Source organism: Saccopteryx leptura, chromosome 9 (genome assembly GCF_036850995.1).
Source record: "Saccopteryx leptura isolate mSacLep1 chromosome 9, mSacLep1_pri_phased_curated, whole genome shotgun sequence".
NCBI classification, from domain to species: domain Eukaryota; kingdom Metazoa; phylum Chordata; class Mammalia; order Chiroptera; family Emballonuridae; genus Saccopteryx; species Saccopteryx leptura.
In genome coordinates this window covers 61,208,808-61,223,174 of record NC_089511.1, presented here as the reverse complement: position 1 = coordinate 61,223,174, position 14,367 = coordinate 61,208,808, and the positions used below count along the sequence as shown (strand labels likewise).

At 38.7% G+C, this 14,367-nt stretch overlaps 1 protein-coding gene across 1 annotated transcript in view; it reads left to right on the top strand.

Annotated features, from left to right (window-relative positions):
- Positions 1-3,035: 3,035 nt before the first annotated feature.
- RHOBTB1 (Rho related BTB domain containing 1) overlaps positions 3,036-14,367 on the top strand; it is a 149,680-nt gene continuing 138,348 nt past the window's right edge. The window contains exons 1-2 of the mRNA XM_066348390.1: positions 3,036-3,066; positions 13,369-13,489. The gene's annotated coding sequence lies outside the window, so the exon portion shown is untranslated. The remainder of the gene's footprint in view (positions 3,067-13,368; positions 13,490-14,367) is intronic.

The following is a 14,367-nucleotide window of genomic DNA, read 5'->3' as shown; positions in this document are numbered from 1 at the left end:
TTTTATAGTCTTTGTATTAGTCAGCTGGGGCTGCCATGAAATACCAAAGATGGGATGACTTAAACAACAGAAATTTAAGTCTCACAGTTCTAGAAGTTGGGAAGTTCAAGATCAAGGTACCAGCCGATATGGTTTCGGGTGAGAGCTCTCTCCCTGGCTTACAAACAGCTGTGTCTTTTCACTGAGTACTCTCATGGTCTTTCCTCAGTACTGAAGTGAACCTGCTGGTGTCTCTTCTTTTGAGGACATTAATCCTATCAGATTGGAGCCCTAAGCTTTTAATTTCTTTTAACTTTAATTACATCCATAAAGACTCTATTTTTAAATACAGGTCACAATGGTGGTTAGAGTTTCATCACATGAATTCTGGGAAAACAAACATTCAGCCCATAACATAATTTATATGTTTTCTTTCAAGAAATACTTATTGAATGCTTTCTATGTGCCTGGGACTATAACCAAGTTGCTGTTCTCATTCTAGAGGGGAGACAGCAGACAATAACTTTGTGTTGTCCATACACACATATATTAAAAAGAAAGACTTAAGTAGATTAAAGAGACAGAGAATAAGAAGGTCAGAGAGGGGCTAATTTAGAAAAAGTGGTCAAGGACTGCCTTTCTGAAGAGGATGAGGGAGTAATATCTGATGTAACAGCAGAGCAAGCCCCTAAATATTTAAAGCAAGAGAGTCCAGGCTCAAAAGCTAAGAGGCAGTAGCATGATGTTTAAAAGAACAGCAGAAAGGCCAGAAGAACCAAAGAGGCTGTGACAGGGTGTGGGAAGAGGCAGTAATAGAGAAGGAAATAAGAGGTGAGGTGGCAGGAAGTAGAACTTGGTGACTAGGATCAACTTTGTACTGCAATGGGAAGCCACGGGGTGTTTTCTGAGCAGAAGATTGACATGAGCTAACACCTATACTTTCAAAGGGTCACCTAAGTTCTACATGGATAATAAACCATAGAGGCAAGTTTGAGAACAGGAAGACAAGTTTGGAGGCTTGTTCACAAATCCAAATTGGTGATGCTAGTTTGAAAGAGTGGTAGTGGAAGAGGTTAGATTTAAAACAACTAAAGGTGGATCCCGACCTGTGGTGGTGCAGTGGATAAAACATCGACCTGGAACACTGAGGTCGCTGGTTCAAAACTCTTGTCTTGCCTGGTTAAGGCACATACAGGAAGCAACAACTATGAGTTGATGCTTCTTGCCCCTTTCTCTTTCTTTCTCCCTCTCTCTCTCCTCTCTCTAAAAATTAATAAGTTTAAAAAAAAAAAAAAAAAAGACATCCAAAGGTGGAACTATCTGGATTACCTGATGGACTAGGTTGAGATATGAAAGAAAAGATTGAAAAAAATAAAAAAACTTTTGCAGCATCAACAGTAAAGTTTGGCGACTTTTACAGAGTTCAAAACAAACGAGCAGTCTAAAGGTCACACAGCTTGGAGGCTGCCTTCTCCTAGCACTCCATACTTCCACATACAACTTCCAGGAGCAATGAATTGTTTGCACTTGTGTGGTTAGCAGCATTCTCTCCTCCATTAGAATATGAAATCCTAGAAGGTTCAGCTGATATCCGTCTGTCTGGTTCATTCTTGTATCAACAGTACCAAGCTCAATGCCAGGCACTTTTTGAGCTTTGAGAATGAACAAATGTCCAAAGCTTTGAGTAATCTTGAAATTATATCTTACTAGAAAGAGTTGAAGGAAATACAGATGCTGAAAGGGGAATATTTTTATTAGATGACAGATAAGACTATAAAGATTCTCTATATTTCTTTTACTTAATTTTTATATTATTAAACCTAGAGACAACCAGTTTTACTTCTCCAAAGAAATGTTGTGTCTCTGGACACGTTGATTTGTAAAGTTTTACCCTGATTGGACATCATAACCATATTATATATTTAAACTATTTTATAATTCTTAGAAAAGTATTATTTCAGCTAAAAATAATAGTTATCACTATCCCTCCATTATTTAAACTCAAGCAAAATAGTAAAAACAGAACTATTTTTACTAGTTATCTGAGGTCTACAGATAATTTTGAATCTTATTTTTAGTGATAGCAGACTGCCTCTTTCATAAACTTTTATACCAGCTGTTAAAAGCTCTTCAAATTGATTTTGTTGCATTTTCTTTTCACCCCTCATTCATATCCCTGGGGAAATGATGATTGATTCTAAAGATATGGAGGTACAAGGTAGTGACTGGCCTAGGTAATAACTCTGCCCTAAATATGATCACCTCTGAGTAATCCTGATCACTAGATTATACAGAGGTGATCATATTTAGGACAGAGCTAATTGTTTTCTAGCATTTTTTATTTTAAAAAATAATAGTAAGTTCCTTTAACTCTTTCTGCATTGTCACTTGGGAAAGGCTTTGAAAGGTCAAGCACAAAAGACCGCAGTACCTGACAAGAGTCTTTGTGTAAACCGTACAACATGACACTGAGTGATGTGTGGTTTGTGATGTCAGCGGAACTCGCAGATAGAATCGCTGTGTCGGTCTCTTGGCTAGAAATGTTCCTACGAGAAAAGGCTGACCCTAGACACCGCCAGCAACTTTGTCCAGACTTGGCCTCCATTTGGAGAAGCAACCAGCCCCTCCTGACGCTCCGCCAGTCCCAGAGGTGGGTCTTGGAGACACCGATACTGGCGCACGGTCCCTCTGGCCCAGCATGGAGAGGGCGGGGTGACTTGGGTCAGCACAGGCTGGGGGTCCCCAGAAAGAGGCCAGCGCAAGTGGGGTGACAGCTCCGGGGGTCTGGGAGGCAACAAGTGCCCCGCCCGAATGACTCCTGAACAGGCCGAGGGAGGGGAAGGGACGCACAGCCTCTGCCCTCAGGGCGGCCGCCAGCGGGAGTGAGGTGGCCAAAGAGATTGCGGGAAGGGGAGCGGGCGCGTGGAAGGTCCGAGGACGGGGGAGGCGAGGCGGGTGAGGGGGTTGACCCGGTGAGGCTGGCGGGCGGGGTTGTCCGCTCTCCCCGGTGGCTTTACAAAACCCGCACCACACCAGCCCTGCAGCTAGGTGGACTGCAAGCCGCTGCCGAGCCGCCAGGGTCCCCAGGTAGCGTCTGCGTGGTGTAGGGATCGCGCGGCCTGGGTGGGGTCAGGGACCGCCTAGGTGGGTGGGACGATGGGGTGGGAGGTAAATATGCGCACCTCCACCCCCACTTCTATATTCACAGACTCAAGAGACGCTGGGGCATAGAGAATCCTAACAGGGAAGTGACCTGGTTACCTTACAGTGGCCTCCAGACAGCTGCCCAGCTACTCTGAGAAAGCACAGGGCCCGGCGGGGCTTTATTCTGAAATACTTTGGATGTTTCCTGTACCCTTCTACTCTAACTGGCCTGAATATACACATTCATTCATTCTCTTTTTGTTTTCTCTCTCTCTCCTCTCTCTCTGTCTCTCTCTCTGTGTCTCCTTTTCCCTCTCTCTCTGTCTCTCTCTCTGTCTCTCTGTCTCTCTGTCTCTCTGTCTCTCTCTCTCTCTCTCTCTCTCTCTCTCACACACACACACACACACACACACACACACACACACACACACACATACACACCACCCCCTCTACAGCTTTGCAGCAGGTAGAGGAGGGGCCTAAGGGATCAGAAGGATATAGTAACTGTCAATCAGAGGAGATTAGAATCTGGGCAGAAGGGTCTAGGTTGGAGTCTTCAGAAAGTAGACGCAGCATTTGCAGCTCTTCCTGTCCAGCCCCCAGGTGATATGTAATTGATTTTTCTTGCTTTGTATAAAAGCCACCGTCTGTAAAAAGGTTTAGGTCAAGCGTGATTCTTTGATCCATACAGGCTTTCTTTGCTCTCGCTCCAATACCTTCTGGCGCCTGGAAGAGGGGTAGATTGGAAGATTCTAAAGAGTTGGAAATGAGTGTTCAAAGGAACTTAGTCTTTAAAACTTGTGAGTTTTTAAAAGGGGGTGGGGATTCAAACTTAGTTTGAATTAAGTTTTATTTTTTTAATACACATGCATGCATTTTAAGTAAATAATTAGTGATATCATTAGATAATGAATCCAATAGGTATGGCATCATTAGAATTTAAAACTAAGTTTTCTGTGTAATTTTAGAAAAACTGACTGCTTCCTTATGTGCTTTTGAGGGGGTTGTATTCCTAAGATGTATCTGTGTTGGGAATCCTGTCACATTATCTGGGTGTCTTGTGAGGTTTCCGCTGGTGAGACCACCTAACCTAGGACAGAGTCCACCAGCGGTGGGATTCAGCCAGTTCACACCAGCAGAACCAATACCTAATTTTTTGCTGAGTTCAGCGAACCTGTTGCTAAAATGGCATTTGGCACCAGGGAGGTGGGCGCCTGGGCAGCCACCCAATGTGGAAATCACAAATTTACATTCCTTACTCCTTTTTAATGTTCATCTGTGCAACAGTGTATTCTAAGAACCTGTAGTAATGTTCATTCCATCCATAAGTGAAAAAAATTGCAAGTAAGGATGCCAATCAAGAAGCAACATGGAAATACCTTTAAAAGTTTTATTGTTTTCTGTCAGGTATTATTTAATATTTTTTCATTAATATTTTAAAACTCATAACATAATCTAGTTTTGTATACCTCTTTTATTCTTATTAAGAAATTGAATGCATAAAATAATAAACTACCTTTTGGTATATCTTTTCTTATACTTAAAGCAGTCATTAGACTAGAGAACTGGTTGTTATATTATTTGAATCCCACCACTGTAGTCCACTATACTGTATTCCCTTTTTATTACAAGTGTTTTATGTAGGTGTGACCCACTCCCCAGACCTCTAGCCTTATTGTGAGAGAAAAAACGATATCTGAAATGTGCTCTAGGCAAGTATGGGAGCAAGGAGGGAGGATATAGATTTTTCCCCCACTAAACTTTTCACATATTGGCAATTTAAAACCAAAAGAATTGTTTACCACCTGTCAGACTCAGTTGGAAGTATAAGGATGAACTAATAAAAGATTTGTAAAATGTTTCCCAAATACAAAATTCCATAAATATGCTAAATAGTAATAATCCACCCATTGTTAAATTTATGTAGCTGCTTCTGCCATGCATACAAGATGATTTATAATGCCTGTTTCCTGTCAATTAAACAATGAGTTTGGAGTAAAATAATGAGTTCAATTCGCATCCTGTGAAACTTTGAAATAAAATTTCTCCCATAAGACACCATCAGCAGAGAATCATAAAATAAGCAACATTTCAAAAAGCTATGTATGGAATGGCATTTACCTTATGGTTGGGGGAAAAGGGACCCAGTAAACTTCTAAAACTAAAAAATAGTCCTCATTTTTGTGTGCCTGAACCACAAATATTCCCTTATGTTTTAGGTTAGACTACAGGAAGGGCAAACAGCTTTTGTGGAATAGCCTTATAGCTGTCCAGTTTAACCCATGAAGACACCTCCTGGTATTTTGAGGCAGAAGTTCAACCTATGGTTTTGTTCACAGACAATGACGAAAATTCTCATAGTTACTTAGATTAATTATTCATTCTTCCAATACCATGGGCTTGGTTTTTAAGCATCTTTAATACCAGCAATCATTTTAATATCCTACAGACAATTGAATTAGTTTGTTCCTAGTGGATTGCGTGACATACTAACATCACATTTTTTTCTTCGTAGGTATTAAGTGTGTCATTCTTTTGTTTACTGGTTCTCTAGAGTAAAACCTGTTTCTTATATGATAAGGTAACCATAAATATTGTTATGACTGGTCTTTTCTGTTTTATGAGAACAACTTTACATTCACCACTAGCTGATTAAGCAGTGAACAAAAGCATGAAGTTGGGGATACTTTCCTTAACAACTTCCCACTTTCAGTGGCCTTTTCTTCTCGTTTCCTCCAAGAAGCACTCTCAGAGGATAGCTGTCAAATAGGCTCCGGCCTCATATTCCAAAACTTCCTCTCTGCCATCACTTTATCCAAATAACTATACCTCTACCTTACTCATTTTTCAACAGCTTGGTACGGGTGAAGATGTATTGGGTGAAAAATCAAAAAAGCTTGCATTTATTAGGCAGCTGATAAATCAGATACTGTGCCACATTATCTCATTAAATCCCTGTAACAATCTAATGCAGTAGATATCATGGGTTTCAAAGAGGAAACTGAGTCTCAAAGAAGCTTTACTGGCCAGGGACAAGTAATTTGTGAGTCAACGAGCCAGGATTTGAACTGAAAGCATTCTGGCGCTTCCTGCTGCATTGTGATCCCTAAGAAGGATTCACATTCCGGGCTAAAGTGTGGAAGCATTCTATCATTAACTACAAGCCATTTGACCAGGGATAAGCCCCTTAAACCTCTGGGCCCCTTATTTCCTTTCTGTAGTTTTGCATGAAACTGTAAGCTGAAACTATTTCAGGGTTTTGATTACCAAGCACATCAACTGCTCCTCCCACAGGCTTTCAGAATATACTCCCCTTTGCCCTTTCCTACAACCCCTTTCCTTATCTCCCTTTATGTCCAAGTGAATATTACCTCCTCCAAAAGGCTTTTCCCAAACACCTTTCAGGTTTCTGTTATTTTCTACCCCGGCCCTTAGTGATCCCTTATTACACTGATTACAAGCTGCAGTTATTTTACTTATCTGTCAGTTTACATGGGGTTGTTGTTCAGTCTTCTCCCCTGTATCTCCCCCTATCAGATTATAAGCAGAATGAGGCCACAACTTTTTTCATTATTGTATTCCCAGGGCCTACCACCGAGATAAGTATCACATAGTATATGATCAATAGTATATGCTGAATGAATAATCCTCTCTTATAAGGACATGTGGCAATATATTATCCTTTACTTGGAATAAGCTAAATGAGGTATCATGGATCTTCAATGGAGAGAGGGAGTCTAAATTATGAATGGGGATCCAAGTATATTAATGGAGACAAAGGGGCTACCCTCGGACACAAAGGACAAATGGACACACTGCACATTGTCCAACATCTGTATTTTACAGCAGAGAAAACTGACCTCAAAACAAGAAAAACTTGGGTTTGGAAGACACTATAGAGACCAGTTAGTGATATAAACCATTGTTTTATTGACCAGGAGACCGAAGCTCAGAAAAATGTAGAACTTCTGCCTCCTGACTTTCAGACCATCCAGAATCAAAAATTTGGGGACCACATAATAAATAAGAGTAGTGAGCTTTGGGCAATATTTTCCTTCAGAAATTCCAAAAAGCCTTGAGTTTCCCAGAGCAATGTTGACTAGCAGCAATAGTATTTTTGTTCTTGGTTGTTGTTTTTTTGTATTTTTCCGAAGCTGGAAATGGGGAGGCAGTAAGACAGACTCCCACATGCGCCTGACCAGGATCCACCCAGCATGCCCACCAGAGGGCGATGCTCTGCCCATCTTGGGGCGTTGCTCTGCCGCAATCAGAGCCATTAGCACCTGAGGCAGAGGCCACAGAGCCATCCTCAGCGCCCGGGCAAACTTTGCTCCAGTGGAGCCTTGGCTGCGGAAGGGGAAAAGAGAGAGAGGAAGGAGAGGGGGAGGGATGGAGAAGCAGATGGGCACTTCTCCTGTGTGCCCTGGCTGAGAATCGAACCCAGGACTCCTGCACACCAGGCTGACGCTCTACCACTGAGCCAACTGGCCAGGGCCAGCAGCAATAGTATATAGCAGAACATCCTACATCAGATAGTTTTAAATTTTATATGGCCTCTATAAATTTTGGCATCCTATTTACTATTTTAATGATCTATCAGGCAGCCTTTTAATACCTATCATTAGTTTACCAATTATGTTTAAATGCTCAGAAGCTCCAAACGGAAAATCTATGGTGCTGAGCACTTAATACTAGTGTGATAGATTCAAGGTACATATAAGAGCTAATTGATATTTGAACTCCAAATAATGATGGTTTGTTTTTAAGGAGCAAAATAACTTCTCTTCTTACATTTAGAGAGCACTCTTTGCTAAAGTATTATATCCCATTAAAAAAAAGTTCTTAAACTTTAGAGGGCATAAAAACCATCTGAAGGCTCTTTTTGAAAACCCAGATTGCTTGTAGTCATTCTTCACAGTTCTGAATTAATAGTTCTGAGATTAGACTCAAACAACTGCATTTTAAATGAACACCTTTGGTATTTCTCAGTCAAATGGTCTGAAGACCTCACGTTGAGGTCCAATGACAATTTTATTATGTTTTAAATTTTCTCAGATTCCTTCTAAGAGGATTTCTTTTAATAAAATGTGTTGGAGTAACATTGGTTAATAACATTATATAACTTTCAGGTGTACAATTTGATAATCCATCATTTGTATATTGCATTGTGTGCTCACTACCCAAAGTCTAATCTCCTTCCCTAACCAGATATTTGACTACCTTTACCTTCTTCATCTTCGTCCTACCCCCCTTTCACCTCTGATAACCACAATATTGTGTCTGTTATTTGTTTTGTTTCTTTTGTTCATTTGTTGTTTTCTGTTTATATCCCACATATGAGTGAAATCATATGATTCTTGTTCTTTTCCATCTGACTTATTTCACTTAGCATGATACTCAAGATCCATCCATGTTGTTGAAAATGGCAACATTACATCCTTTCTGTGGCCAAGTAGTATCCCATTGTATATTTGTACCATATCTTCTTTATCCAATCATCCAAGGACACTTAGGTTGTTTCCATGTCTTGGCTACCGTAAATTATGTTGCAATGAACACAAGGGTACATATATCTTTATGAATAAATATTTTTAAATTTTTTCATGTGGATACCCAGAAGAAGAATTGCTAGGTCATGTGGTAGTAGGTCAATGCCTAATTTTGTGAGGAACCCCCATACTGTTTCTCATAGTAGCTATACAAATTTACATTCCCACCAGTAGTATAAGAGGATTCGTTTTTCTTTTTTTTTTTTCAAAATTTTTAAAAAATTGTTTTTTATCCATTTTAGAGAGGAGAGGGAGAGAAAGATATATATAGAGAGAGAGGAGAGACAGAGAGAGAGAAGGGGGGGAGGAGCTGGAAGCATCAACTCCCATATGTGCCTTGACCAGGCAAGCCCAGGGTTTCGAACCGGCGACCTCAGCATTTCCAGGTCGATGCTTTATCCACTGCGCCACCACAGGTCAGGCCAGATTCGTTTTTCTTAAGAGGATTAAAAAAAAAGATATTTGAGAAAATGTTAAATATGTTTAAATCTAGCAAATAGCAAAATGATCAAAATTGGTTTACTAGGTATGATGGGCATCTGTGTCCTTGTAGCAAAAGCCATATACGCAATCATAATAGAAAACTTGTATTATTCCTTGGATTCCAAGCTGCCTGAGCTCTTGGGGACACTAGAGTCATCTGCAGTGGTAGACAGAAGAGGCTGGCTCTTCAAGCTACTTTGGGCTGAAGGGTACATAATGTTACATATATGGCAGTTACGTTTTATTTAGTCTGTGCTGAATACCTTGAGGGCATTTCTCACAGTTTCTTAAAGATGATACATTCATATATTTATTGAATTAATTTAATGGATAATAAAATACATCAGGTTCTTTCCCTGAGGATACCTTTCCTTCACATTAGGAAATATAACTTCAAAAACAAGAAAGAAAATGAAAACAAAGAAAGGTATCTAACTTTCATGCAAAATACCATTTGTCAGATATTTCTAGACTGAAGTATTAAAAATAAACTTGAAAAGTGGATTTGAAGATCTACCATTTATATTTTCTAGGAGAGCAATGGATTATAACAAACTTGTATGTCCATTAGGGTCTTTGCAATTAACTGGTCCTTCTCTGGAATGTTCTTTGCTCCAATTCTGCTTGGCCCAGAGAAAATGACACCTCCTCAGAGATCTTTAAGCACCCAATCTCATTCACTTTTCTCTTTTGTTATATATATAACCATGCAATTACTTTATTTTTATTTTCTGTCTACCCTCTTCTCTACTGAATTAGAAGTGCCTTGAAATTAGAGGTAAACTCTATGTTTACTGCAGTTTTGTGGGTATCTGTACAGTGCCAGGCACTTCACAGGTAATTAATAAATATTCTGTCAATTAGTTGAATATAAATAAACAAGATCTTCTTTTCTGGGATGATTCCACTACAAATTAGTAGTAATTTTAAATATTTGGGGTCAAATTCATCTTTCATAATTGATTTACAATCATGAAACTCCTCCTTAATATAAATTTGCATGCACAAAATTTCACATATAAATTGAGAGTCCACAGACCACAGGCTAAGAAACCTAGCCATAAAAGTGTATGTATAAATAGTTAAAACAAATGAACAAACAAAACCTAACTAAAATACTGAGCTAAATATCACCAAAAAAATTAATTACTATAAATGCCAGTGTCTTAATGTTCATACATTTATGATAATAAATTATATGATGCCTTGGGAAATTTTGCAACCATCCAAAGGAAAAAAAGACTATCTGTAAATGTTATATATTTTATTTATATACTGGAAATTATTTTGGCTTATAGAAAAAATTTAATAAAAATATGCTGTAGCCCTGGCTGGTTGGCTCAGCAGTAGAGCATCAGTCTGGTCTGTTGATGTCCTGGGTTCAATTCCTAGTCAAGGCACACAGGAGAAGTGAGCATCTGCTTCTCCACCTCTCCTCCGCTCTCTCTTCCCCTCCTGCAGCCATGGCTCGAATGGTTTGAGGGAAGTTGGTCTTGGATACTGAGGATGACTCCATGGCCTCACCTGCTGAGCAACTGAGCAGTGGCCCAGATGGGCAGAGCCTCGCTTAGGTGGGGGTCTGTCAGGTGGACCCCGGTTGGGGAGCATGAGGGAGTCTGTCTCTGCCTCCCCACCTCTCACTTCATAAAAATATATATATATATATTTCAAAAAGGTAATGAAAAATGAGTCAAAGTCAAAATTAAGGCTAAGAACATAAGATGGGGCCAGGAAAGAGATTCATACTCAAAATTCATGTCACGAAATTCAACACTATTGCTAAAAGATAGTAACAAATTTTGTTCTAGGTTTTTTAGCAGCCAGCGTGAAAGAGAAATAATCCATTATGTTTTATAAAAAGTCATATTTCATATATAATTATATATGAATATAAGTACAGTACATATATGTAATAGCAAATTGCTTCTTAAAACAAAGAAGCTTGAGTATAGTGAAAAGGAATACAGATTCTATTTCTAATGCTTGTTTTTGGAAAGCACCCTTGTACCTAATCCTGAAATAATGCACAATAAAATGTTTTAAAAAACAAATAGCACTTTAGATATTTATAATTAAGATTGCATGGCTCTAAATTTTGTTTAGCAGCAGGCCTTACAGAAAGAGGCCTCATTATGTTGGTAAGACCCTCCAAGAACTCAGGGGAGGAGGGTTGGGGGACAGACAGGGAAAGCAAAGCTTTTTCTCCATTTTTTCACACTCCCCTCAATCCCTACAATATTTCAGTTTTTCTGTTGTTACACAGTATTTAAATGAAATGCCTGAAGCTCTCACTCTCCCCACTCAGGGGTATGCACCTAGGACGTTGACTAATGCAAGTTATTCTAGCTAACCTTAGTTTCCTTGGATAGAAGTCCGTTGGGGACTTCTCTGCCTTCTCTCTTTGAAAGAGCAAATACAATAACTAGCTTCTCAGAACATTATGTGGATTTGAGGCATTCTCTGAGGAGCTATAAATGGATCACATTGACAGCTTTATTTGTCATTCTAAAAGGGAATGTGTTTTTCCCCCTTTGTGTTAAATCAAAATCAGATGGCATTTCTTATTTCAATGTAAAATGTTTTTACTCTCATAATTGCAAGAGTACATTTATAACTGATACATTCTAATTTACAAAATTTGTGCTTCATTATTGGGAGGTCTGTCTTTGTCATTTAACTGAGAGAAAACAAGTTAAGCAACATTTTCATTTTCTCTATTTGTTGAGATCCTAATACAATTGCTAGAATTCTGTCACCATATGGAAGAAGAGACAATAATATTTCATGTAATGACATGAATTTCAGAATCAAGTATACAAAAAGCACACCCACCCAGCAGAATAGACAGATTCTAGAGACTTAAACATTTTTAAAATTCTTCTCTCCTTTGCCTCTCTACCATGTCTCTGGTCCTAATCCTGGCCTCCTATTCTCGTAATGGCTCTTGTTCAATATATGCAGTGGCAAAAATGGCAAGAATAGAATTGGAAAGTACAACTTTCAAATCTTAGCATATTTCTTATATGCTAAAACCAGTTGCTTCAGCACAGGTGAAATTTTTATTTTGGAAAAACTCCTTATTATTTCCAATTGTGTACTACTGAATCTGGTTGATAAGAAATTCCTCCTATTTTAATTTCTTAAATCCATCAAAATGCTGTGCTCATATTCAGCATTATTAAACAGTAGGCTAAGGGTACATTTTTCTCACTGAATTTATATGTTTATTTTCACATTCATTTTATACACTCATGCTTTCAATAAAGTCATCTTTATGAGTATTCACAATGTGCCAGACATTGTTAGGATGCACTGAATTGCACCAGGTACTCACTGTTCTTGTTTGGCCCTACATGCTGATGTGGAAAAATGACAGTAAAAGAATGGCACAAATAGGTATGAAACTAAAACAGTTCTAAATGCTACAAAGGAGAAATACAAGGTTCTAGAAAATGAGATGTCAATAACATTGAGGAACTAAACAAGGAGAATAGGCAGAAGTCATGATGTATGGGAAAGCTATAATGTACAGAAAGCAGAAGAGAGCAGAGGCAATATGAGAGACAGGGAAAGCCAAGGGCCTGGAGTACAGAGAGCAGGGGTGAACATCTAGAATCTAAAGATGCAATCTGGAGCCATCACCATGAAAGGCCATATACAGGAATTTGCCTTGATTCTAGGCCCAATGAGAAGGATGAGGTGTTTGTTCTTGTTTTTGTTTGTTTGTTTGTTTGTTTGTTTGTTTTGGAAGGGGAATTGTAGTTAGTTACATCATCAATTTTATATTTACCAAAAAAATATTTTCTTGCTATAATGAAGATTATAGGTTGGCAAGGGGTTAAAATTATGTAGACCAGTTGAACTTTTTCAGCAGAGATATACTGATAGCTTTCTCTAGGGGAAGAAGGGTGGAATGTTGGTGATTTCTAAAAAGTCAATAGGTTCAAGAGATACATACATAGGAGATAAAACTGATGAGCCATCTTCTGAGAAAGTGTCATGGAACACTGGAAAAAGAGCAAGTGTGCAAAAGTAAATGCTAAATTTGGTGCCAAACATGTTGAGTTTAAGAAGTCTTAGAGACATCACAGGACAGAGCAAGCAGTCGTTTGATTACGGGTGTGGAGCTTGTCAGAGAGCTCTAGGGTTTGGATGTAAACTTATGAGTCATGTTCACATTCATAGGTCTGGGTATGATTGATATGATCCACAGGTGAACATGATTGCCTGGAGAAAGGTTATAAAGTGAATCCATCCAGAGGAAGTCTCAACACAGTGAGCAATGTGATGAGGCATAGGGTGAACTGACCGGTGGTGTGTGCTGCAAACAAGAGGTAAGAAAATAAAGACGAGCCCTAGTAATTATGTGCCATAAAAATATAGCCAATAGTTGGTCTGTTAAAAGGAAGAGATTGAGGGGCACAGCTGGGAGAGAGATAAGTGGATGAGTAAGCACTTATTCATACAACAAATATAATATTAAACTATCTCATATGTGCCAGGTACTAGAATAGCCATCAGGAAGACATTTTTTATTCCTAATGGGAGATCCGCTAGAAGAGATATTTCATGTGATAATCTCAAATGCATAATAACTAAATATTTTGTGTTTTAATTCATTAAAACAGATGTGACATTTTCCTCCAGTATAAATACTTAATTTGTATAGAATCATTAAACAAATATATGTTGAAATAAGAGAGAAAAACAACACATCCATCTATACTTGGTTTTTTCTCATCCTCTCCCCTTCTATTCCTTTTGTGTTTCAGATGTGAACAGTCTTGCTATTATCACTTATTTAGAAAACACTTTTTTAGAATGAGGTCCCCAGAATCGTCTAATCTGTTACTTAGAGTATGAACAATATTTGAGAATTTATTATTCTAGGGAAGTCAAAAATTTAAATAGAGCAATTTCTCTACTAGATTAAAAGCATCTTTTTTTCATATTTAAACTTTATTTAGAAAATTAACTTTAACAGGTGACATTGATCAATAAGAGTACATGAGTTTCAAATGAATATTTCTATAGTGTTTGAATGGTTGATTATGTTGTATACCCATCACCCAACGTCAAATCATTTTCTGTCATCTTATATTTGTCTCTTTTTATACAATCTCCCCTCTCCTTCCCCTTCCTCATTCACTAAAGTTCCCTTCCCCCTCCCCACATTCCCTTCTCCCTGCTATTCACCTCACTTTTACCTGTG